The sequence below is a fragment of the Triturus cristatus genome, chromosome 9 (assembly GCF_964204655.1).
Source record: "Triturus cristatus chromosome 9, aTriCri1.1, whole genome shotgun sequence".
NCBI classification, from domain to species: Eukaryota; Metazoa; Chordata; class Amphibia; order Caudata; family Salamandridae; genus Triturus; species Triturus cristatus.
The window spans coordinates 738846113-738872186 of NC_140592.1; the positions used below are offsets into that span (position 1 = coordinate 738846113).

At 44.9% G+C, this 26074-nt stretch overlaps 1 protein-coding gene across 3 annotated transcripts in view; it reads right to left on the reverse strand.

Annotated features, from left to right (window-relative positions):
* The window catches only part of LOC146798685 (uncharacterized), a 415733-nt gene that overhangs the window by 363657 nt on the left and 26002 nt on the right, over positions 1 to 26074 (reverse strand). Inside the window, exon 1 of one of the 3 annotated variants that reach the window (XM_085625982.1) lies at positions 18762 to 19106. The exons of the other annotated variants lie outside the window; for them this stretch is intronic. The gene's annotated coding sequence lies outside the window, so the exon portion shown is untranslated. Of the gene's footprint in view, positions 1 to 18761; positions 19107 to 26074 lie in introns of those variants that run through there. 3 annotated transcript variants of the gene reach the window in all.

The following is a 26074-nucleotide window of genomic DNA, read 5'->3' on the forward strand; positions in this document are numbered from 1 at the left end:
TGCAACAGTTGGTGTTGTTACACCAAGGATATTCTGCTGCATAACTAATTACTTATATGGTCCCAAAAGCGAGACCTATTGGCTATGCCAATGCTTGTTTCAAATGTTGCCAACAATGGACCACTGACGCTCGCTTTCCTTCCCCTCACATAGGTCACCACAGAATGGGGATAATCTTTTCAAATAAATCCGTGTAGCCTGCTGTCCGTCCAGGTTACGCATGTGCAATGGCCTTTGTTATTTGTGTACGTTATCAAACGGTGGAATTAGGTTAACAGTTTAGAATACAGTGTTCACCTGCCATCAATGTATTTGCAAACAGCAGGAGAGCGTCCGTTTGAATGTTCAAGGTGTGAAGATGTATTTAAAGCGTTAAGTACTGGTGTTCACTTGCCTACCTCATTGAAAACATGAATTCCTAAAACATAATTTACGGGTGGAAGGTTTAATGGCGTTTAAGCACATTCCAGCATTGTTAAAAAAAGCCTGCAGAAATTGAAGCTTTTTTAGTGTTTGTTTAAGCAAATGGAAGAAAGGTACTGTAAAAATGAATTCGATATTGGAAAGGTGCACATTTTATTCCAAGGACCAACATATAGCTTTATGGATGACGGTAGATGCGTCTTGGGGTTTTGAGAGCATGACCTATAACCAGATTTAACTAATTCAGTTTTGGACATAAACTACATTAGAGATCAAAGGACACAATCAATGGGGGGAAAATCTTAAAGTATGTGCAGGAAATACGGGGTAAACAATGAACCGATGTGAACACAACCACAAGTACCATTTACCACGGCAGAATCCTGGATGAAATAAATGAGAAGTGTGTATGGGACCAGAGTAAAGATCTTCTGTTCTAGGTATGGAAGTGCAGTGCATTTAGATAGTTCAAGGAATTTGCCTGTGACTGATAACAAGCATTGGCAAAGCCAAAAGGTCTCGCTTGGCAAGCTGGTGCAATGGTTATTTAATTTTTTTATTGCAAATGTATGCCACAAAAGTAAAAACAAATGGTACCAACCAAATATGACCATGTTATGCTTGCAATCCAAAATTAGAAATTTAAAAAAACATTCACGGGTGTGGCTGGTTTACTGGTGGTGTTTTCTAAATTAGAAGCTTTTCAGTTCTGCCACACAATTTATTATTAATATTATTATTATTATTGGTGAAGGCGACAAGAACAAATACACGCCTAACTAAGCAGTCAAATTAAAGGCAGCTACAATTGTCAGCCGAACATCTTATAACAGCAACTTTAAAAAGTATGAGGAAAATCCTGAAATGCAGACAAACTAAATAGTAGTTATCTAAAGATTTAAAAAAAAAAAAAAGTGCTTTTTGAACTTACTTTGCCACTAAAGATAAAGGAAGCATTTTTAGGCAGAAATGAACAACATGCACAGCATTTATGCAGTCACTCAAAGTGAAGGGAGCCAATGGATAAAAGTAGGCTGACCAATTGACCCATGCTGTATGCTGTGGTGGGCGGATGCAAAATGTGAATGGCATTTTAACAGACCAACAGCTGAAGCTCATTGAACAAAAGTCAATGTTTGAATGTAAATTATGCATGATTTTTTTTGTTTGGAAAAAAAACACTGTCAAGACATTTAAAGCTGTTGCAAGGGCAAACCAAACTGTATGAGCTGTAGCTGCAAATATCATTCCAGTAAAGAGTGTGCAATAAAAGTAAAGGCAATGCAAGGAGTCAGCGTGGGTAATGAAAAGGTGGCATGTGAAGAAAGCCTGTATGATATTGAATTCAATGTGCAGGGATCAATAATAAAAAGCTGACGCGGCGTGTGGTGCAGTTAATGGCATGTATATTGAATGGAGGATGGATTCTGCTGCATGGTATAGCACTGTAGCTAAGGATATTTATGAGGAACTTTGGACAGGGATTAAATTGCAGCAGAGTGAGGTGGTACAGTCATTTATACTGGCTGTAGGATTAAAAATGTTTTGTTTTTATGGTCCAAGTTGAGTTTCAGTGGTAGGAAATGTAAATAAAAAGTATATCAACGTAAAAGGCGCTCCCATCCTACATTGCCACAAAACGCACATTTGGTCATGAATTTGGATCCCGGCGCTGATCCTCCCATCAATTCTGAGTCCAAGGCCGAGGAAAAGGATAACATTATGTTGACCATAGATCAATTAATGGAGACGTTCAGAGGGTATTTAGTGACTCATCAGGAAGACTGAATAGGTGTAACCATTCATTTATGAAATGTACTAAGTTGAAAGAGATAATAAATGAACTGTGTAAATGGAACACCATATAACCAACCGAATAATCAATCTAGCTGACTCATGTGGTACAATCCAGCAAGATTACTGAGGATTTCAGGCTATCCAATGAATTGTGTGATTTAAACAGCTGCATTTTGATGGCCAGTTATGCATTACTGGAAAATAACAACATTGTCTTAATAGTGGGAAGTGCACAGTTTTTATATCTGATTCTGATTGATGCTTACGTCTAGATGGTGCTGGGTGAGCTGTCAATACATTGAACAGCTTTCATCTTATGAGTGAAAGGGCATGCCTTTGAGATTGGTGAGTGCAGAATCCGTTTCAAATAATTTGTTTAAGACCTGTGAAACCGTTTTTATACTTGCTTAAAGTACTAACAAAGCCTTTGCATTATTGCACATTAACTATCATTTAAAAGTACTGCCATCTTTTATTTCAGTGTTGCACATTGCACATTTAGCCTGACTGGTCGAGTAAGCATAGCCTAATTATTAAATTGCCACAGACAAGCGAGAAACTGAAGATTTTGTGAAATCAGCTTTCTACCGTATCCTACTTGTATCCCTGTACCATGGTCTTTTTGAATTCTTCCAAGGAGAAGAGCGGGAACCTGCTTGTTGGCAGCTATCTTGAGATTTATATTAAACGACATGTTCTATCCTCTGCTTGTTGCATTGTAGAAAATGTATAAAAGACAGTGAATGAAGTGATCCCCTTGAGCGCAGCCCGACTATCACTCAAGAAAGTTTAAAAAGAACCACGGAATGACTGGCTACTAGGATTCTAAACAAGAGTTTAGATGCCTGTCCTCAATCTAGGACATGGATTACAAAAATTTCTCCTTGTCAGCTAGAAACACTTTCCTGCCCTTGAGAGAATACCCCGGTCCCTGGAGTAGAATTACTGTTCATGTTCCCTGGGCACCTATTGATTTGAGGAATATTAGGAAACAATTGCCTAACATTAGAGAAAACCTTACACAGTTCTGTGAGGAATTGCAAAGTGTGCTTGAAGTGTGCAAACCTAACTGGGCTAATGTGCATCATTATTCGATTAATTGAGAAGCGAAGATGGCCAAGACAGGACCCTATGCACGGGAAACGGTGCTATTGATGAATACAGTTGTAAAAGTGTGCTTGTGAAAGTGTGCTTGGTGATAACATAGTGGACTAGGATCTTGAACTGTAAACAGGAAAAAGTTGAGTCGCCAGCAGATTACTTTAAACCGGCACAAGGATGTGTTTCCAAGGTATTTGGGCATTGTCTGTCCTTCGAAGATGGCTTCGGAAGCTGTAAATGATGCTTTTGTGCAGGGATTAACATTGAATGTATGAAATCACATGATTATAATTTTTTTTGGATAGCAAAGTAAAAAGCTGGCTGAACTAGTAAATGTAGCAAATCATAGTGTTGTGTCTTAGGTATGCAAGAAAATCTATAGAATCAAAACTGATGTCTTTAAAATAACAAAATATGCAACAGAATGTGAAGGGAGTTGAAAAGCTCCTTCACCAAGGGAACACTGAGGGGCCGAGGGGGAAGGTAAGCTGGGAGGTGTAACTGGAGCAGCAGAGGAGAAGCTCTTGGCGTGGGAGGGTCATGTTTAGCTTGTAGGCAACTGAGACACTGAAAAAAGGATTGACCTAATGGAGTTTCAAATGCACCTCGTTAATCTGAACTACCGGAGTTTAACCAGATCATACAAAATCCACACCCTGAATACTAGGACTACCCGACATGTACTGCTTGTACCCTGAACATTTTAACTCTTATAGATCAGAAAGGTCCTTATGTTGATAGTAAATAAACAGAAAACCCAATATCACATTGATACTGGAGCAATCCAATAGTCTAAAAACTAGTGAATGTCCTTCACTACCTCTCCTGGGCTTGTCCGTAGACACAGTTGGTGTTTTAAATAAAAAGGTTCCACGCCCCATTTCTAATCCGGACTCTGTCACTCTTGGTCCCATACCAGACAAACATGCTTATCCTTTAAACCCTGCTTCCTCTGCACATCTGTTGGGTCGTGATATTTTGTATAAGTTGAAATGCATGGTTTTCTACAAACCAGAAGAAGCCTACCTCAATTCTGAGTGCTACGCAAACAATGATGGACGGAATGCTGAATAAATCATATATTCACCGCCGGTCAAGAGATCTGGGTCAATTCTGAATCATGCAGATGAAGATGATGTCCTTGCCCGGTTCAGCAAAACTGACTGTCAACCCCCCCCCCCCTTTATAATTATAAAATGTCTAAAGACCTGTCAGAATTGTTTGCATGAGTGCCTTCCACCTTTTTGCCCACAGGAGCTAATGGCAGGTGGTTCATTTTTCTATCAACCCTGTAAAGATAAAAATAAAACCTATAAAAAGGTTACCGCATATTCCACAGTATCATCTTAATGCATGAAGCTGAGAAGGAATTCGGCCAGTCATTGCAGATCTTATCAGACAAGGTGTTACGGCGCGGATTGATATGGGATTTAATACAACTGACATGTAAGAGGATTTCTCAAGGCTTTAAAGAATCTATTACTCTTTTCCGAGGCTTTAAAGAAGGATTTAGACACCTTGGTCTTTCCCGGAAATTCCACAATGGGCAAATATTTTGATCCTCTTCTCCTTGCCCTCTGTTACTTTAGACCAATGCAAAGGTGACTCCATCTAACACCTACACAATTGGCTAGGAAAAGACACAAGGTTTAGAAAGAAAACTGCAATTTTGCCTACCCTATGTACGATATTTAGGTCATGAGATCTCTGTGAGAAACTGACATCTATAGACAGAATTAATTGATTCCATTCATAAATTACAACATCCAGTAACTGGATATAGTGTACTATATATCAGGCAGTCGAGAACTGCCACCTACCCAGTGTAAGATCTGTCCTCATTGCTAAGCTTGTTACCCTCACCAGAGCTTGTATCCTTGCTGAGAAAAACTCTGTATTCAGAGACTCACAGTATGCTTTCGGAGTCGCACAGGACTTTGGGCTTCTCTGGATGCAGGGGGGATTGAAACCTCCGCCCGCATGCATCCCTGTAAAAAATTCCTTAAATGTAAATAATCACCTGAACACTAAGGGGGTCATTACGATAGCGGGCGAATCGCCACCGCCCGCATGGCGTTGGCAATCCGCCCGCTATAATCCACCGCCCGCATGACTTTTCCTACCCGCCACATTACGATGGCGGGGGGGGACCCCGGCGGAGGGGAAGACCGTCCGCCGGTTTTCTGCCGGTAGGCAATCCGCCCGATTGCCTACCGGGCGGAAAAGCCCAGAAATATGGTGGCACCGCCATCCATATTATCATCATGGCGGTGAACTGCCTTTCCATGGCGGAGACTCCGCCATGGAAAAGACAGGCGGTTTTGTCTTTGGGGGCCCGTTGCGGGCCCCCAGGGTGTTCGGGGGTTGGGGGGTGCACAGGGGGGGGTACCGGTACCCCCCTGCATTGTCATGGACATGGTGGCAGGCACCTCGTGGTGCCTGTTACCTTGAGCATGACAATGCACACAGTGCATTCCCAGCATTGTGGCGGGCGGTGCTGTATGGAGGATGCCACCCCCGCGGTGGCATCCTAATTGCAGGTGTGGGACCGCCGCACCACTGGCAGCCGGTCCCAGCACCGTTAGGGTGGCGGACTAAAGTCCGCCCGCCATCCTAATGGGCCCCTTAGCTTCTTTCACTTGAGATTGCAGTCATCAAACTTGCTGTCAACCTAAATTCCAATTTTGTAGTTTCTCGGGGACATTTCCCTTCTGTTTCTGCCACTAAGGAAGCTCCTTCATCCTTGAGCAATGAAGCTGCTATGTATGTTGTACAGATCGATTTGTTTCCTGTCCCCATTTTAGGAGATCCTCTCTGTTACAGGAGCAAGTCGAATAATAATGGAAAAAAAGGTATTGTACAAGAGACCAAGAAGGAGTGTGAGCAGACAGCATGAACACTGAAATTCCTGCTCCCCAACTGCAAACGGTTGTATCGTGGACCTATCCATGTTTGGACAGTATGATTCATGCCACTGCAACCCATTACTATGCACCCTTCTTTCCTTCTCTCGCCCAAATATTATTGCCACTTTTGTGTCATCAGCCATAATATTGACAATGGAATCAAGACCGCCTACGTTGCCCACCTACCTTCTTAGGGCCTCTTCATCCCTCTAGAGATGGATTTCATCCAAATGTCAAAACATACTTCTTATTTTCATGTACCTATGATGTTGTGTCTGTTTTCTAGGTGGGTTGAAGTATATCCATGTGCAAGAGCAGATGCTAAGTGCCTACCCAGGGAGATCATGACACATTTCGGTATTCTGAAGCACCTTTCAAGTGACCGAGAAACACACTTCATTTCAGCTGTAGATCAGGCGATCTGCGAAGCTTTAGGGATCGAGCAATATTTCCACTGTGTCTATCACCTGACTCAACAGGGAAAGCTGAGCGCCATTATATACCACATGTGAATATATTATCCAAAAAAAATTCAGAGACCCAATTAAAACGACCTTATGCCTTACTGTAAGATTTGTGCTCAATCAGATGCAGTCCAACTCAAAGGACTAATCTCAGCACGTATGAGGTAGTTATGGGACGGCCTATAATGAAATCTTCAAATCCACCCGTTCTGCTGCTCAATTAGGCTTGCAATTGAATGTTGATGCAGTTCTCCAATATTCGCTGTCTCTAAAATTCTGCTCTCAGGTTTAAGCTGATTTACCTGATTGCCCCTCCGAGGTCTACCACACTCTCCAGCAGTTAATCTGGCTCTCGGTCAAAGTGCACCGGAGGAACTCCACCTTCCTGCCCTGGAGAAGGGGACTATATCTTATGATACTCATCACAAGCACAGCTGGTAAATGCTGTGAATTGCCAATGTTGTTCCATTCCCCTCAGCGCATGTTTTCAGCACCATCACCGGACATCTGCCCACTAGTGCCCATCTACACACCTGCACCAGTCCCCAAACTTCAGCCAACTGCTGGATCTACTCCTGCCTCTACCTCTTCTGCAACCAGACTGGACATCCAATGCCAGCCTACACCATTTGCTCCTGATGGGAATTAGTCCATCCCCTAAGGTGGTTCCGCTGCTACTTTCCTGCACCCGTACAGCCAGGCACCCACCATTTCTCGTTATCACTTCCGTCCGAGAACAACCAGTCTATCGCATTGGATTCCCCTGTAGATCTAGCCGCACTCTTTCCTACTGCCCTCGTTCTCTGACTTCTTGTGGAACACCTCATAGAATCAGAACGGGCGCCAATGAAAAGCCAAACAGCACTGCGCCTGTCAATGTACCAGAACAACTCCTACATAGTGTTGTTGGAACATCGTCAAATCATAAATCCTTCTTCCTGCCTGATTTGCTCACTTGGCCACTGACAACTGGGGGGGAATAGTGCGGTGCCTTTGATCCTAGTTCCCCTCTTCAAAAACTAATCCTGCCTTGATATGTTCTACTATGGGCACCGCCTGCTTGAGCGTCTGGCACCTCCCCCCAATCTACACATGATATGGAAGCTTTCTCTACCCCAAAGCTTCTTCTTGTCAGATACTATTCATCTTGCTTACTCAGAGCATGGGCAGTTTTGTGAACATCTTTTTCCAAGTAACTATACCTGACTATGTTTTCGCCTTTGAAAACTGCTTTCCCACTGCTAAACTGTTTCTTAAGCGTCATTTTCAAGACAAGTATCACCATTTTTTTCAGCAAGGATGCTTTTCCCTGGTTACCACAAGAACGGAATGGGGATCGTTACCCTGGATATGTGGTCCTTGCTATCAGACACTCTCCCAAGCATCCCTTCAGTGACTCTGAAGACACCATGAGTTGTCTGAGACAAAAATATTTTTCTCCATTTTGTTTCCAAGTTATGATGTGAGGCAGCCTTTCTGCAAAACGAGACAGAATGCTAAATTACTTGAGTAAATTACCAACGCCACAGCCATTTCTTTAAAACTGATATCTGCCCAGCTAGATGCCCACTAGACCATCTTCATGCAAAGTCAAGTAGCCCTTGAACTTTTCCTCACTGCCAGGGGGGATGGGCATTTTGTGCTATAGTAATTTCAGAATGTTGTACACACATTTATTTATTTATTTATTGTAGACCTTTTATATAGCGCTGGCTGGACCCGGAGGTATCAGAGCGCTTTACATGATAGAGCTAGTTACGGTAAGAAACAAATTACAGCATCATGGAATAACAAAACATCAGAGCGCTTTACATGACTGAGATAGTTACGGTAAAACAGAGAGAGAACGGCTTGAGATTATACATATCATGTAAACAGATAGTGTAAAGAGTTGAATACATATAAGATATGGAAGATCGAATTTAAGGCACAGGTAAAGACCCCCAATATTTATTGAGGAGGTGCATTTTGAGGTCTTTTTTAAAGCTGGTGTGGGAGGGGTTGCATCGTAGGTCTTTGGGGAGGGCATTCCAGATGTAAGGGGCATTTCCGGAGAAGGAGTGGGATTGTGTAGATTTCTTTTTTAGCAGGGGTGGGACAAGGAGGAGAGCGTTAGTGCTTCTCAGAGGTCGTGTGCTGCCCGCTTTGCAGAGTTTATTGGCGAGGTATGGTGGTGCATTTTGATGGAGGACTTTGTGTGTGATGCATGTGTTTTTGTAGGCGGATCTGCCTTCGATGGGGAGCCATTTAAGAGTTTTGAGGGCTGGGGAAATGTGGTTGAACCGTTTGCAGTCGATGATGAGCCTGGCTGCAAGGTTGAGTACAAATTTGAGTGGAGCTAGGTGGACCATGGGGATTCCGGTGAGGATGGCATTGCTGTAATCAATTTGCGAAAGGACCAGGGATTTAACTACTAATTTTAAATTTTCATTTGGGAGAAAGGGTTTGATTTTCTTGAGATGACAGAGAGTGAAGAGGGCTCCTTTAGCCAAATTTTTGATGTGGACATTGAGGTTAAGACTGTTATCAATGGAGATACCAAGAGATTTTACTGAGTTGGACAAGGAGAGAGAGCAGTTGAGGGCATTGAGGTCAGAGATCCAGGTTTGAATGGGGGGAGGGTTGTTTTTAGGGGAGAAGAGAATGATTTCAGTTTTTAGGGGGTTGAGTTTGAGATGATTAAGGTGAAACCAGGATTGGATTTTATTGAGGGTGTTATTAAGGTGTATGATGTCAGCGTGGGTTTTGATCTTATAGTAGAGTTGGGTGTCATCGGCATAAAGGTAGTAGTTCATACCAGCTTGTTTTAGAATGAGGGTGAGGGGTTCCATAAAGAGGTTAAAGAGAGAGAGTGAGAGAATAGATCCCTGGGGGACTCCTAGGGAGACCGGACTGGGGTTAGATAGACAGTCTTGAATTTTAATTTGCTGGGTCCGATGTTGAAGATAGGAGACGAACCATTTGTGGGTAGTACCATTGAGGCCAAAATGATCTTTGAGCACATTAAGTAGGGCAGAGTGGTTAACAGTGTCAAAAGCTGCGGAGAGATCAAGGAGGATAAGTAGACATGTCTCACCATTATCAAGGGAGTTGTGGATGTCGTCAACAATGTTTAGTATGGCAGTTTCAGTGCTGCAGGCTTTTCTGAAGCCTGATTATAAGGGGTCCAGAAGGTTGAATTTTATTTTTCAATGTGTTTGTCTAATTGGAGCAAGACACATTTTTCGAGGGCTTTAGAAAGAAGGGGGAGGTTAGTGATGGGCGGAGATTAATTAAGTCATTAGGATCAGCATTAGTGTTTTTAATAATGGGGGAGATTTGACCAAGTTGAAGGGAGCTAGGGACACTTCCAGTAGCAAGAGAGGTATTGATGATTGTGGTCCAGGATGGGACAATGATGTGCCTTAGGTCTTGGACAAGGTTAGAAGGGAGAGGGTCTTTGGTATGGGAGGACGGTTTTAGTTTAGTAATGATGCTGTGGACTTCGTGCTCAGTTACAGGGAGGAAATTATGCCAGGAGGCATTGTTTTTTGGTCGTGAGTTTTGGTGGTTGGTACGAGAGGAGTAGTGGTGGGAAGGTGTGGGGGTAGTTCAGGGAGGTAATAGGAGAAGGAATATGTAATGAGGGGTTAGGGTGAAGTGAGAAAGCGGGTGAGTATGAGGGGGGACCAGGGGGTGTCAGGAGTGTGGTGTGTGATTTAGGGGTGATGTCAGGAGTAAGTAGGGGGTTGGTTGGGATCTGCGTTGAGAGGAAGGATTGATCTATTTTGGCGATTTTTTCAGAGAAGAAGAGGGCAATTTCTTCACATCTAGCGGTTGAGGCTGTTGGGTTAGGCGGAGCTGAGGAGATTTGGTGATGGATAATGTTGAACAGTTCTCTAGGTCTGTTTTTGGCCCGATCGAATTGTGTATGGAAGAAGGATGCCTTTTCATTGATAATGTGTGTTATGTATGTAGATCTAGCTGATCTGAGGAGTGTCAGGTTTGAGTGGGAGGGATGCTGTCTCCAGGTTCTTTCCATCAGTCTTAATGAGCGTCTTTCGTTGTTAAGTTCTAGGTTAAACCATGATTTGGAAGGGATGTTTCTTAGAATTTTAAGTTTAGGAGGGGCCAATTGGTCTAGGACATCCGTGACAGCTTTATTAAAATGATCAGCAAGCACATTTGTATTTTGTGAGTGATGAGTGAGGAGCAGTTGAGCTTGGAGTTTGAACTCAAGCTCATCAGGAGGGATACATTTTAGATATCTGGTCCATTTCATAGGTTTAATTTGTTTGGCGAAGGCCGCGGTCGGGTCGAGGACGGGCGCAGACAGGCTTGCCTTTAGGGCGCCATTGGCGCGGCCGCCATTAAGTAGGGAAGGGGGCAGGAAGCACGGCGGGAAAGCGGGAGGCGGGAAACCAGCAGCGGCGGGGGTGTACAGGGACAGCAGCGGGCACGAGCAGTGTGGAAAAAATACAGAGAGGGGGCAAAATGAGGTAGAGGCAGAAGGCAGAAAACGAGTCAGAAAGGCAGAAGGCAGAAAACAGGGCAGAGCGGGGAAGAAAGCAGAAAACAGGGCAGAACGGGACAAAAGGCAGAACGGAGAACAGCAGGTAGAAGGAAGCAGAGAGAGGTGCACGGGCAGCGGAGGAAGGCACAGAATAAGAGAAAAAACACATGGCATTCTAGGGTGATATCTTAGTCTATGGAAGAATAAAAGAGAATCCAACTGTATTTTGAGAACAGGTCTGTAATTTGCACCTAAGTAAACAAAAAAAGTGTTGGCTGGAATGCATGAATTAATATCAGTCCCTGGTAATTAGTCAGGGCTGCGTCCTAATCCATCGCTTTTTGCCCAACATGCTGCCAAGATTAGACTCAGCTATACGCAAATCATACTAGGTCCTGCTCCGATAGGAACAGCTCTGCCCAGACTGCCAATCCAGATCCTCTGTGAACCAGAACACAAGTAACCCATGGACAGTTTCAGTCCATGTGGAGCTCTTCAGTTTGGCACAGCTTGGTTCCACTGGTACAGTGAGCACGGGGCCAATGTCTGGGCATATACTTCACACTCAGGGCAGCTCAATTAAGTAAACAAAAAGGTGGTAGGTAGAATGCTTCAATTAAACTCAGCCACTGGTACTTACTTGGTGCTCACACTTAGGCCATTGCAATGAAGTAATCAAAAAGGATATGAGTGGAGTGCTAGAATTAATTTCAGCCACTGGTAATTACTTGAGTTTGCATCCAAGTCCATTGTTGTTTTGACCACATGCAGCTCAGATTGGACCCAGGCATATCCAAATCAGTCTTGGCACTGATACAATGGGAACAGACCAGCCCAAACTGCCAAGCCAGGTCCTCAATGAACAGGAACACAAGCAATCCAAGACCAGTTTCAGTCTATGTGGGCATCTTCAGTCTGGTGTAGCTAGGTTCCAGTGGCCTAGTCGCACGAGATCCACGACCATACCTTACACACTTAGAGCATCCCACTGAAGTAAACAAAAAAGTGATGGGTGGAATGCTTGAATTAATCTCAGACACTGATAATTACTATGGGCTGCTTCCCAGTCCATTGTTTTTTTGCCGACCATGCCTCCTCAGATAACACTTAGTCACGTACAAATCAACCTTGGTTTGGCTCCAACTGGATCAGTCCAGCCCAAACTGCCAAGCCAGGTTCTCTGTGAACCAGATCACAAGCAACCCAAGACCAGTTTCGGCCTATTTGGACGTCTTCACTTGGGAGAAACTTGGTTCCAATGGCACAGTAGACAAGAGCCACTTCCAGGCATACCCTTTACACTTAAGGCATTGTATTGAAGTAAAAATAAATGTAATGGATTGAATGCTTGAACTAATCTCAGACACTGACAATTACTCGGGCAGCATCACAGTCGATTGTTTTTTTGCCCACCATGTCACCTCAGATTAGACCCAGCCATATACAAATCATCCCTGGTCTTGCTCCAGTAGGAACAGTCCAGTCAGAAATGCCAAGTCAGTTACTCTCTGAACTAGAACACAAGCAAACCAAGGCAAGTTTTAGTCTATTTGGGCCTCTTCAGACATCTGCAGCTTAGATCCAGTGGCACAGTGAGCAGAAGCTTGACAGTTCGGGCTGGTTTGTTTCTAATTGCAGAGTGGGCAAAAACAAAATGGTCTGTAATGTGGCTATGAGCGAAATCCAGTGGTCGAAAGAAATTCAGGTATAACTCCCATCACCTTGTTGTTTTTGCAGCAGACTCCCTAAGTGAGACGGGTATGCTCAGATTTGGGCCCGTATTCACTGTGCTATATAGCTCAAGCTATACCTCTATGATGAGGCTGAAGTAGGTTGAAGCAGGCCTAGGGTTGCTAGTGTTCCAATGTGGAGGGGACCTAGACTGGAAGTTCAGCCTGGACTGTTTCTATTGGAACAGAATGAAGACTGGTTTGCAAAAGGTGTGCTTCTGTCTCGAATGACTGCCGCCGCTATCTTGAAAGAGCAGTGTTGGCAAGTACATTTTGCTGCTGAGGCAAGTTCATCCTTGAGGGGAAGGTTTATGGAATTTAAATCCAGTTGTTTTATAGAGCCATATTGGAACATTATATCCGTCCCCCTTGATAGGAAATTGTATTTTCAATTCTGGGTGGAATCCCTCCGAATTAAAGATTTACTAAAAACTGGAATTCTGATAGGGATGATACATGTACTCATTGGCCATCTAGTGAGGAAACCATTCCCCATGTCTGGTTTGACTTTCTGGCTCACATAAACTCCTGAATAAAATGCCTCTCACCTATATCCAGACTACTGGGGACTAGAAGCTACATTGTAGCATGGAGAAATGTTATGACAGACTCTAGCCTCCCAATTTTATGTTCTGTAGCAAAGTTCTTGGGATGGATGTGGGCCATAAGACAGTGAATGAACATTAAGTCAACATTACAAAATTACATTAGTACTTAAATATTGTATGATTATCTTGAATTGAATTTATGTGCATTAATCTACAATGTACTATTGCACTATGCTTTTGGTTTTTATATTTCGTCCAGATGAACTTGCTGTATCTGCCACAGAGCACCAAGTTGCCCAAATTTTACTTCAGTTTTATTGGATTTTATTCTATTCTTGTCTCAGCTGTGTTATTATTGCTTTTTTTTATATTTCTTTGTCGAGATAAAGCTAATTAACTGGATGCTGCCCTTTGGAAACACCTCAGAGGGAGATTTGGAGGATAAAATGGGGGAATTAATTTACCCCATTACATTGCCTGGAGAAGAGGACTTTTTAAGAGGGAGAAAGCTAAAATAGCATTATTTTGATTTTAAAACAATCCGGTGTTTTCAACCTGCATAAGGATTGTTGGCACATGTGAGACATACCAAACGGACCACTAGAAAGAAAATAAAACAAAGAAGACATAATAAAATCAGATTAAGAACATTAGAAGTAAGGGGGTTATTGCATACAAAAAAAAATCCTCATTGAAATACAACTTTGCAAATGGAATTGCTGACCTAATGGACGTATTTCTCTACTAAAAATGTAGGGTGTAATAATCAACCAAACTATGTGGATTGATTGAAAATCACAGATATTCTTCAGAAAAGTAGCCAAGAAGCTTTATAGACAACAGGGTTTCCCTATCAGTATTGTGTATGAAACTAGGCTTCAGCCGAGCAAGCTCAGACGCACATTTTTATGCACATTTTAAGAAACATCTGTTCCTTTAAGGGAAACTGTATGTCTTTTAACCTCTTGCTGCCAGTCTGAAGCTGGACATTAATCACAGATCTAGAGACAAAGGTAAGCATGAACCTATGGATAAATGACATTGCTGCTGCTTTGTAGTGCATGCCATTTAGACACCCCAAGCTAGTCTTTAAACAAAAGATATCCTTCAGAGACCACCATCTCAGGGACCCAAAGCTGTTTATCACATAGCCTGCTCGGCCTATAACAACCGGTGACCCTAATGCTCAGATATAATTGGCATGCCTCCAGACACTACCCTAGACAAATGGGAATTTTTTAAATCCTTCAGATTAATCCGTTGACAGGTCAAAGTATGAGTAATATGCAATGTCTCCCTTAGACAAAAATAATCTCTTTTGAAGGAAGGGACAATGGACTTCCACCTACAGTATGTGGCAAACTACATCACTTAACTGTGGATCTGTGTCCACAGTGAGCTTTTAGCAGAATGACCAGGCATATATACTAGAAGACGTATAGTAAAGAGGATGTTCTCAGAGGTGAAGATGGTGCCTCATATGAGAGGTCAACTAAATGAAAATAACAGGGTGGAAGATGTGTGCAATGTACTTCATTATCATTTTTCTGTCACAAGAGTGAAAACCAAAAGAGAGACATACAGGGGATTTTAGGACCCTGCAATGTCTATAGTCTCCATCAGGGCTAACAAGCTATATATATATATATATATATATATATATATATATATATATATATATATATATATATATATATATATATATATATATAGTACAGTCTCCACACTCTCACGAAGTTTCTGCTTCCACTCGTGAAAAAAGGAGAAACGGACCCTCACGGCTCAGGCAGGAAGATTTTATTTCATTTAACTCCCTCTGCGACGCGTTTCGAGCACTGAGTGCCCTTGATCATATATATACTTGGATATGCGTGGTTTCCTTATTTCGTGGATACGGATTCTTTGGAGACTACAAGTGTGAGATATATATATATATATATACACACACAAACCTCTTTCCCACTTCTATCCCTCTGCTACCCATCTCAATCCAAATAACCGACTAACATATCATCCACCACTCAAATTACTTTCATATTTCACTATACTAATTCAACACTAATCCTTTAATGGGTTCCGGAGTAGCATGCTACTCGCCAAAAAAGCACTTCAACACCCCAACAGGGGTAACGAGCTCTATATAAATGCAAACCGTTTTCCCTCCTCTATCCTTCTCAATCCAAATAACTGAATAATATCCACCACTCAAATTACTTTCATATTTCACTATACTAATTCACCACTCATCCTTATGGGTTCCGGAGTAGCGTGCTACTCACTAAGAAAGTGATTCGACACCCCATTAGGGGTAACACGCGCCATATAAATGCAAACCTTTTTTCCCTCTTCTATCCCTCCGCTATCCTTCTGAATCCAAATAACTGACTAATATCCACCACTCAGATTACTTTCAAATTTCACTATACTAATTCACCACTAATCCTTAATGGGTTCCGGAGTAGCGTGCTGCTCGTAAAAAATAAAAAGTACTTCAACACCCCATCAGGGGTAGCAAGCGCTATATAAATACAAACCTTTTTCCCCTCTTCTATCCCTCTGCTATCCTTCTGAATCTAAATAAATGACTAACTTATCCACCACTCAAATTACTTTCATATTTCGCTATACTAATTCACCACTCATCCTTATGGGTGCCGGAGTAGCGTGCTACTCACTGAGAAAGTGATTCGACACCCCATTAGGGGTAACACGCGCCATATAAAAGCAAACCTTTTTTCCCTCTTCTATCCCTCCGCTATCCTTCTGAATCCAAATAACTGACTAATATCCACCACTCAAATTACTTTCATATTTCACTATACTAATTCACCACTAATCCTTAATGGGTTCCGGAGTAGCGTGCTGCTCGTAAAAAATAAAAAGTACTTCAACACCCCATCAGGGGTAGCAAGCGCTATATAAATGCAAACCTTTTTCCCCTCTTCTATCCCTCTGCTATCCTTCTGAATCCAAATAAATGACTAACTTATCCACCACTCAAATTACTTTCATATTTCGCTATACTAATTCAACACTAATCCTTCTTGGGTTCCTGAGTAGCGTGCTACTCGCCGAAAAAGCGCTTTGACGCCCCATCAGGGGTAGTAAGCGATATATAAATGCAATTCAATTCAATACAATCCAATAGTCTCGACATGCTTCTGTCCAAAAACATAGTCTGCCAATGTCAAGGGCATTCATCAGGACAAACAAAATCCCTACACTTTAACAACTGCTGTCTAGTATAGACACTTTAAGAAATCAGTGAGAGTGGAACATACAGCATGAATCATGACGTAGGGTATAGTTCCATCCTTGATGTAATATCCACGGACATGCTACCCGAGTGCTCCTTGGGTATAAGGATAGTGTACAGCAGATACACCTTCCATCTTAAGGAGTCAGCAACTCAGCGGTACACCTACCCACTTACTGTGACAACAGTTGCTCAATTGTGCACAGTTGTGAAGGATTTCATTCTGGACAGTTAAGACAAAACTAGGTCACATTCAGTGACAGGAAAGTCTTCTGAGCTGTTAAAAGTGAGGATATTCTGATGAAGAATTGTTTGTCTTGGCTTTGGGTCAGGAATGGGAAGAAGAAAAGTTATGGGTTAGTTGGATTCAGAAAGAAGGGAAGATGTGACAGTATCAGGTGGAGGGTGAAGAAGAAGAAATTTTAAATGGACACGGAAAGGCCTGTTGCAGGGAATGCTAGTGCTCGTAGAGGTGTCAAGGCATGTTATCTCATGGATAGTCGTCAAGTGGACACAGACATGTGGGGAGCAGAGACTGTAGAGAAATAGAGTGCTATCTCGGTTGGATAGACTGTAGTTAGAATAATGTCAGTGAATGTATGACGGAAGTGCACAGTGCTTAATACAGAAATATAGAAGTGTAGCTATTCACTAACCCTACCCCAGAGCATCTATTTGCTACTGAGACGCGCTCCTCCTCTCCCATTCAAAGTTTTGAACTTCTCCTCAAAGGAACAGGTACTTTCCCTTTTAGATGAGTAGCATCAGGAATGCAGTGATGAGGGCAGAAGGTGATGAGATTCGTGTGTGTTCATGAGATCGACCATGTGTTTGAGTTCTGAGGTTGGAAGATCAGATGGGCAGCTGTGTTCCTGGAACATAGTGGGCTGGCCTGTCTGCTGCAACCACAAATACTTTAAAGAGTTACACGCCATTTAACAATAAAACTGCTTGCCCTTGTAGAACAATTATTAGCTCAAAGGTTTTATGCACCTGCTAGAGAAATGAGCGTGTATCCTGCAATTCCCGACTGAAATTGTTAAAATGAGTACCACAGAAGTGAGTAATAACCTCTCCTATCTGCAACGCCATAAATCCCTAACCCTGTGACAAGTGCTATGTGAAAAACACACAAATATCGTGTTTTTCTAGCTCAATAAAGTACCGTCTTAAACAGACATCTACTGATTCTGTAGCTTCTGCATTTGAAAATGACTTTGTCAGGATCGGTTCCACCCTGCCCTTCATCCCCCAGTACCTGGCAAGATCCTCTCTAACTCCAATTATGTATCTGCTGTTTTAAACAGCGCAAACAAGACTCAAATCTTTCATTAAGAGCTTTACATGAGAGCACTTAAAAAGCATAAACATTTAAGATCTGTTATGCAGCATTGTAGTAGGCATAAGTGCATACCTGTTGCATCAAAAGTGTGGGTGAAGTCAGGCGTTTAGAAGGGTGATCCCAATAAAGTTAATGGGGAATGAACACTTTTATGGCGGGTGATACATATAGTTTTTAAAAAAACAGGTGACTCCTTTTCAATCTCTGGAATCATTTTATTGGTCAGGCAGGTGGATGACATTTGCCAAAGGCTTGTGACCTGATAGGTATGTAAGTACAGGGCCTGAGCTTTTCATAGGTGCCCACCGCTGGCACTCCTGAATGTCGATGTTACGGAATATCAAGGCTGCCTAGTTTATTCCATCTCATGCCTCTTTCCTCCAGCACTCTACACTTCCTGTCTTTTTATCTGACTCTTTCAGGTTCTTTTTCATCCGTTCTTTCTCCCTTTATATTTGTATTATTCTGGGTCGAAAGCAAATGGTGGTATACCATCCCACGCCACCCTCTCCATAAAAAAAAGTACAGGTGCAGAGTGAAAATTATTTTATCGCCACCTAAGGAAGGACATGAAACACCACATGGATGGACAGACCACGACAGGAACCCTATTCATAACTTCACATAAGCATGAGATAAACACCGGGCCTGTCGCCACGAGCCTCCTTCCCGCGCTCAGTCGCGGAAGAGACTACTCGTTACCTCAGCGCTCGACATCCGACATCTTGAAGGGATCGATGGATTATCGATCGGACCCACAGGTGCTTCGGCTCTGACTGGTGAGAGCTTTAAGAGCAGGACTCTGCCCGGCGAACGGAGACCAGCTCAGCAGGATGGGCGGACAGGCAGAGCGTTTAATAACCGTCAGGCCCATCCAGCCCACCTCCCAAAGCGTTCACTTAAAATGACGTGATTGATGGGCCTGACAAGCCCTGGCTCCGACCGTCTTCCTTCAATCAGCAGGGGCTTGCTATCCCTGCTGACCCCGTCACAGACAGGGGCGCGGCCTTCACCTGTTCGAAGCTTGAAAAGACGCCTCGGTTCAACGGAGATCTGATCTCGCCCGGCAATCATTAACCACAGGTTAGGGGGCAGAGTGCACACTGAAAAGCGGGCTCTATCAAACCTAGCCAACGTACGCGTGCGAACAATCACCCGTAAGGGTCTCTAGGCGCTGGGGGCCGTCGGGAAGATTAAGCAAGCTATTGCCCAGAGTCACGTGGTGCTGGGCTAATCTGGCGCCGGGGATCGAACCGTGATCCCCAGATTCCGGAGTCCGAGTCAGTCGCCCTGGCCGTGGCGCTACACCTCTTCCCTAAGTGCACCCTAATGCTGACCTGCAGTACAGTCCTATTAGGACAGTGAGTGAGGTCTATAAAGTCAGCTCTGCCATTGTCTCTGAACCCAACCTGCAGCATCACCTGTTGGCCAACCGGTGAATCCACGCCAGAGGATGTGGCGTCAGAGATGCCGACTTTGGATCCGCGGAGCCGGTTCAACATACGGCGATACTAGCCTGACCATTTAACCTCCCGTGCCTCAAAAATACATAAATAAACTGACCTTGTGTAATGCAACCGGTGTGCTCATCATGTAAAGCGCACCGATGCCCTTGCCGGGTCCGCGCTTTATAAAATTGCAACAACAAAAAAACCTGTATGCCCTAATTTGGGACACCAAGGCTCCGCGTAATACTTTTTTTTCTGACAATTTTTAAATACAGTGTGTTTCTTGGCACCTCTTCAGAAGCAAACAGATAATCACAATCTAACACGACCGCTCTTAACTACTAGACCACTATTTCTTATGCCTTGAAAAGTCCCTGGTCTGCACGCCAACTTAGGGCAACAGTCATATCGCCTGTAAATTATAAAAGATTGGAGACAATCACACAAAGGTTTAAACAAAAACGCAACCGCTCTAAATGTCGGACTTGCTAATCTTTGTCAAACTCTATACACCGTGTTATGGATCTTCTTGTGTAAACCTTCGCGTGCTGGCAAAGCGAAACTTCTAACTCTAAAGTACACAGCTCTTCTATTATGGTGAAACTTAAAGTCAGGAATGTCAACAATTCTGTAGTCTCGGTGCACACAGTTCTTTAACGGGGCTCCAAATATAGCTCCCTCCCACGCTATGCTAGCGGTATGATGCCACAACTCTGCCAATGCACATCAGCTCTGTCACAAACCTGCTGTTCGAGCAATATGGCCCCCTCAAAGGCCTTCCATGTAGCACGGCCTGGTGTTCCTTTATTGAGGACCACAACATGCTCAGCCAAGTTCCATCAAATCCCTCCTCCCATTATTTGGCCAACTCACAGCTCCTCTCTGGGCACCTCGATTCCATCGTGCAACCCTCTACTATTCTAGCACTGAAGCCCCACACAGCTCCTCTCAAGGCCCCACGAGTCCATCGTGCAACCCTCTACTATTCTAGCACTGAAGCCCCACACAGCTCCTCTCTAGGCCCCTCGAGTCCACCGTGCAACCCTCTACTATTCTAGCACTGAAGCCCCACACAGCTCCTCTCAAGGCCCCACGAGTCCATCGTGCAAGCCTCTACTATTCTAGCACTGAAGCCCCACACAGCTCCTCTCTGGGCACCACAATGCCATCCTGCAACACTCTACTATTCTAGCACTGAAGCCCCACACAGCTCCTCTCTAGGCCCCTCAATTCCATCGTGCAACCCTCTACTATTCTAGCACTGAAGCACCACACAGCTCCTATCTAGGCACCTCGATGCCATCCTGCAACCCTCTACTATTCTAGTACTGAAGCCCCCACACAGCTCCTCTCTAGGCCCCTCGAGTCCATCGTGCAACCCTCTACTATTCTAGCACTGAAGCTCCACACAGCTCCTCTCTAGGCACCTCGATGCCATCCTGCCACACTCTACTATTCTAGCACTGAAGCCCCACACAGCTCCTCTCTAGGCCCCTCGATGCCATCGTGCAACCCTCTACTATTCTAGCACTGAAGCCCCACACAGCTCCTCTCTAGGCCCCTCGATTCCATCGTGCAACCCCCTACTATTCTAGCACTGAAGCCCCACACAGCTCCTCTCTAGGCCCCTCAATTCCATCGTGCAACCCTCTACTATTCTAGCACTGAAGCCCCACACAGCTCCTCTCTAGGCCCCTCGAGTCCATTGTGCAACCCTCTGCTATTTTAGCACTGAAGCCCCACACAGCTCCTATCTAGGCCCCTCGATTCCATCGTGCAACCCTCTACTAGCACTGAAGTCCCACACAGCTCCTATCTAGGCCCCTCGATTCCATCGTGCAACCCTCTACTAGCACTGAAGCCCCACACAGCTCCTATCTCGACCCTTCGATTCCATCGTGCAACCCTCTACTATTCTAGCACTGAAGCCCCACACAGCTCCTATCTAGGCACCTCGATGCCATCATGCAACCCTCTACTATTCTAGCACTGAAGCCCCACACAGCTCCTATCTAGGCCCCTCGATTCCATCGTGCAACCCTCTACTATTCTAGCACTGAAGCCCCACACAGCTCTTATCTAGTCACCTCGATGCCATCCTGCAACCCTCTACTATTCTAGCACTGAAGCCCCACACAGCTCCTATCTAGGCACCTCAATGCCATCCTGCAACCCTCTACTATTCTAGCACTGAATCCCCACACAGCTCCTCTCTAGGCCCCTCGATGCCATCGTGCAACCCTCTATTCTAGCACTGAAGCTCCATACAGCTCCTATCTAGGCACCTCGATGCCATCCTGCAACCCTCTACTATTCTAGCACTGAAGCCCCACACAGCTCCTATCTAGGCACCTCGATGCCATCCTGCAACCCTCTACTATTCTAGCACTGAAGCCCCACACAGCTCCTATCTAGGCCCCTTGATGCCATCGTGCAACCCTCTATTCTAGGACTGAAGCGCCACACAGCTCCTATCTAGGCACCTCGATGCCATTGTGCAACCCTCTACTATTCTAGCACTGAAGTCCCACACAGCTCCTCTCTAGGCCCCTCGATTCCATCGTGCAACCCTCTACTAGCACTGAAGTCCCACACAGCTCCTATCTAGGCCCCTCGATTCCATCGTGCAACCCTCTACTAGCACTGAAGCCCCACACAGCTCCTATCTCGACCCTTCGATTCCATCGTGCAACCCTCTACTATTCTAGCACTGAAGCCCCACACAGCTCCTCTCTGGGCACCTCAATGCCATCCTGCCACACTCTACCATTCTAGCACTGAAGCCCCACACAGCTCCTATCTAGGCACCTCGATGCCATCCTGCAACCCTCTACTATTCTAGCACTGAAGCCCCACACAGCTCCTATCTAGGCCCCTCGATTCCATCGTGCAACCCTCTACTATTCTAGCACTGAAGCCCCACACAGCTCCTATCTAGTCACCTCGATGCCATCCTGCAACCCTCTACTATTCTAGCACTGAAGCCCCACACAGCTCCTATCTAGGCACCTCAATGCCATCCTGCAACCCTCTACTATTCTAGCACTGAATCCCCACACAGCTCCTATCTAGGCCCCTCGATGCCATCGTGCAACCCTCTATTCTAGCACTGAAGCTCCATACAGCTCCTATCTAGGCACCTCGATGCCATCCTGCAACCCTCTACTATTCTAGCACTGAAGCCCCACACAGCTCCTATCTAGGCACCTCGATGCCATCCTGCAACCCTCTACTATTCTAGCACTGAAGCCCCACACAGCTCCTATCTAGGCCCCTTGATGCCATCGTGCAACCCTCTATTCTAGCACTGAAGCTCCACGCAGCTCCTATCTAGGCACCTCGATGCCATCGTGCAACCCTCTACTATTCTAGCACTGAAGTCCCGCACAGCTCCTCTCTAGGCACCTCGATGCCATCCTGCCACACTCTACCATTCTAGCACTGAAGCCCCACACAGCTCCTCTCTGGGCACCTCAATGCCATCCTGCCACACTCTACCATTCTAGCACTGAAGCCCCACACAGCTCCTATCTAGGCACCTCGATGCCATCCTGCAACCCTCTACTATTCTAGCACTGAAGCCCCACACAGCTCCTATCAAGGCACCTCGATGCCATCCTGCAATCCTCTACTATTCTAGCACTGAAGCCCCACACAGCTCCTATCTAGGCCCCTCGATGCCATCGTGCAACCCTCTATTCTAGCACTGAAGCCCCACACAGCTCCTATCTAGACCCCTCGATGCCATCGTGCAACCCTCTATTCTAGCACTGAAGCCCCACACAGCTTCTCTCTGGGCACCTCGATGCCATTCTGCCACACTCTACCATTCTAGCACTGAAGCCCCACACAGCTCCTCTCTAGGCACCTCGATTCTATCGTGTAACCCTCTACTATTCTAGCACTGAAGCCCCACACAGCTCCTCTCTGGGCACCCCGATGCCATCCTGCCACACTCTACCATTCTAGCACTGAAGCCCCACACAGCTCCTCTCTAGGCACCTCGATTCTATCGTGTAACCCTCTACTATTCTAGCACTGAAGCCCCACACAGCTCCTATCTAGGCCCCTCGATTCCATCGTGCAACCCTCTACTATTCTAGCACTGAAGCCCCACACAGCTCCTCTCTGGGCACCTCGATGCCATTGTGCAACCCTCTACCATTCTAGCACTGAATCCCCATATAGCTTCTCTCTGGGCACCTCGATGCCATCCTGCCACACTCTACCATTCTAGCACTGAAGCCCCACACAGCTCCTCTCTGGGCACCTCGATGCCATCCTGCCACACTCTACCATTCTAGCACTGAAGCCCCACACAGCTCCTCTCTGGGCACCTCAATGCCATCCTGCCACACTCTACTATTTTAGCACTGAAGCCCCATATAGCTGTGCTAAAGCGCCTCATTTCGCGGGTACAAACCTGAAACAAACGCAGCATAACTAGAGTGTCAAAAGGACTGGTAAGGGGATATAGAAACATCTTCAACCTTTCGCTCAATCATAACTATTTCTCTTTTAATTAGGGCCATTGGCACTTAGGCCACAGTAGGTAACGGCCTTCCATCACTAGGCTGTCAGGCGGGTGACAAGCATCCCTGATAGTGGAAACTAAGAGGAAGACCCAGTTGATGTAAGACCTGCCTGGCGAACACCTCAGTAAGATGAGGCGCACATGATAAGGAGGACTTTGCAGCCCAGCCGGCCATACCTGAAAAGACAGACATTCATACATCCAGAAAGACAGAATGTGTAAGAGACACCCAAGACTTTGCATAAAGTGGGCATGTGACCAATAGTCCTTGGAAACATTGATGATATGCACTTCAAAAGACTAAACACAAATGGTGATCGAACCAAAATGTGATGATGGGCACAGAACGGAAACATGGATGTTAGAAACTGAGTTTTTGGGTGCCATATGTATGCACCATGCTCAAGCATGAACCACAATCCTAGTCAGGGAAAGTCATTAAAACACTTTGAATAAACCTGTGCTCACCTTCTGGTAGCATGGCACAGACCAGTCAGGCTTACCTTAAGAGGCAATGTGTAAAGTAGTTGTACAACACTTTAAAGAGTAACACAGTGAAAACACATCAAAAAGTCTCCACACCAGTTTAGAAAAATAGCTTCTATTTTTATCAACAAAACAAGACCAAAACGAGAAAAATCTAATAAGTAGAAGTCAAAATATGAATTAAAAAAAATAATGTTTTTGTGGTGCTTAAAAACAAATAGCTTTCTGATAGCGATTGACCGGGGCAAATCCAAAAGTTCAGGATGACCACGATGGAGTGCAGATCGGATACAGGAACAGTTCTTTAGATGCGTCGATGTCGAAGGCGATGCTTGGAGCAAAGGAGGCGATGCGTCGCTGTTGAGCCCACAGATGTAGGCTATGCTTCATTTTAGAGCTGCGCAAAATCAAAGATGTGTTGAGACTCAATATGCGATGAAAATCAGGGGAATGCATAGCTGACGAACAGCAGGGGTGTAGGCCGTGCGAGCAGCAAAAAACAATGTGTTGCCGCCGAGCCGCACAAAGTTGGAGATGTATCAGAAACATGGGACATATGTTGCACAATTGGCGATGCTATGTCCGTGGTTGGTGCAGCAGCGGTGATGCATCAGTGGCGAGGGATATGCACTGATTCCAATCGGCGCAACGTCGACAATGCATGGATTTTCATAGTTGCAGCACTCGGTACTCACTTCCAAGGGCCCTGGACTGCATTGGCATCACTTTGCAGAGCAGGACTCACAGCAGACAGAGTCCAGGTGCTAGTTGCAGAATAAAGAAAGTAATATTTGATTTTCCTGAGACTTCAGAAAACTGTAGGCAAGCCCTTGGAGATACTTTGGTTCTGGGATGTAGAGATGCAGGCCCAGTCCTTCTCACTCCCAGTCAAGAGGCAGCAGGTCAACACAGCAAAGCAGTTCATAAAAGTGAAAGTGCCTCCAGCAGCACAGCAGTCCTTCTTTCTGGTAAAATGTCTTCAGTTCCAGAAGAGTTCTGATATGGAGGTGTCAGAGGTCCAGTACTTATACCTAGTTGGGCCTTAGAAGTGGGGGAGACTTAAAAGAGAAGTTTTGAAGTGCACAGAGTCCCTTTCTTTCCTGCCCTGGCTCAAGACTCACTACGGGGGGGGGGGGGTATGCATCCCTTTGTGTGGGGACAGGACAAAGCCATTTCAGGTGTGTTAGCTCCCAGGTCAGGTTGACCCATCACCATGCAGATGGCCACTCAGTCACACCTAGTCTTACTTTGTGTGTGGCTGTCTAGAAGGAATGCAGGAAGACAGCTGTCGCCCACCCCAGACGTGTATTCCTGACACAGGCAGAATGCACCAAATGGTTACAGTACGAAAATGCCAACTTTCCAAAAGGGGCATTTTCAGAATTGCAATTTAAAAGGCAAGTTTACCATAAGTTATGTTTTTAAATTATGATTCAAGAGACCCCACATTTGAGAGTCCCATCTCTTCCCAATTGGATATTACACTTAGAAGGTGTAATAAGGCAATCCCATTGTTGTCCCATGGAGGAGATAGGCATTTCAGTAGT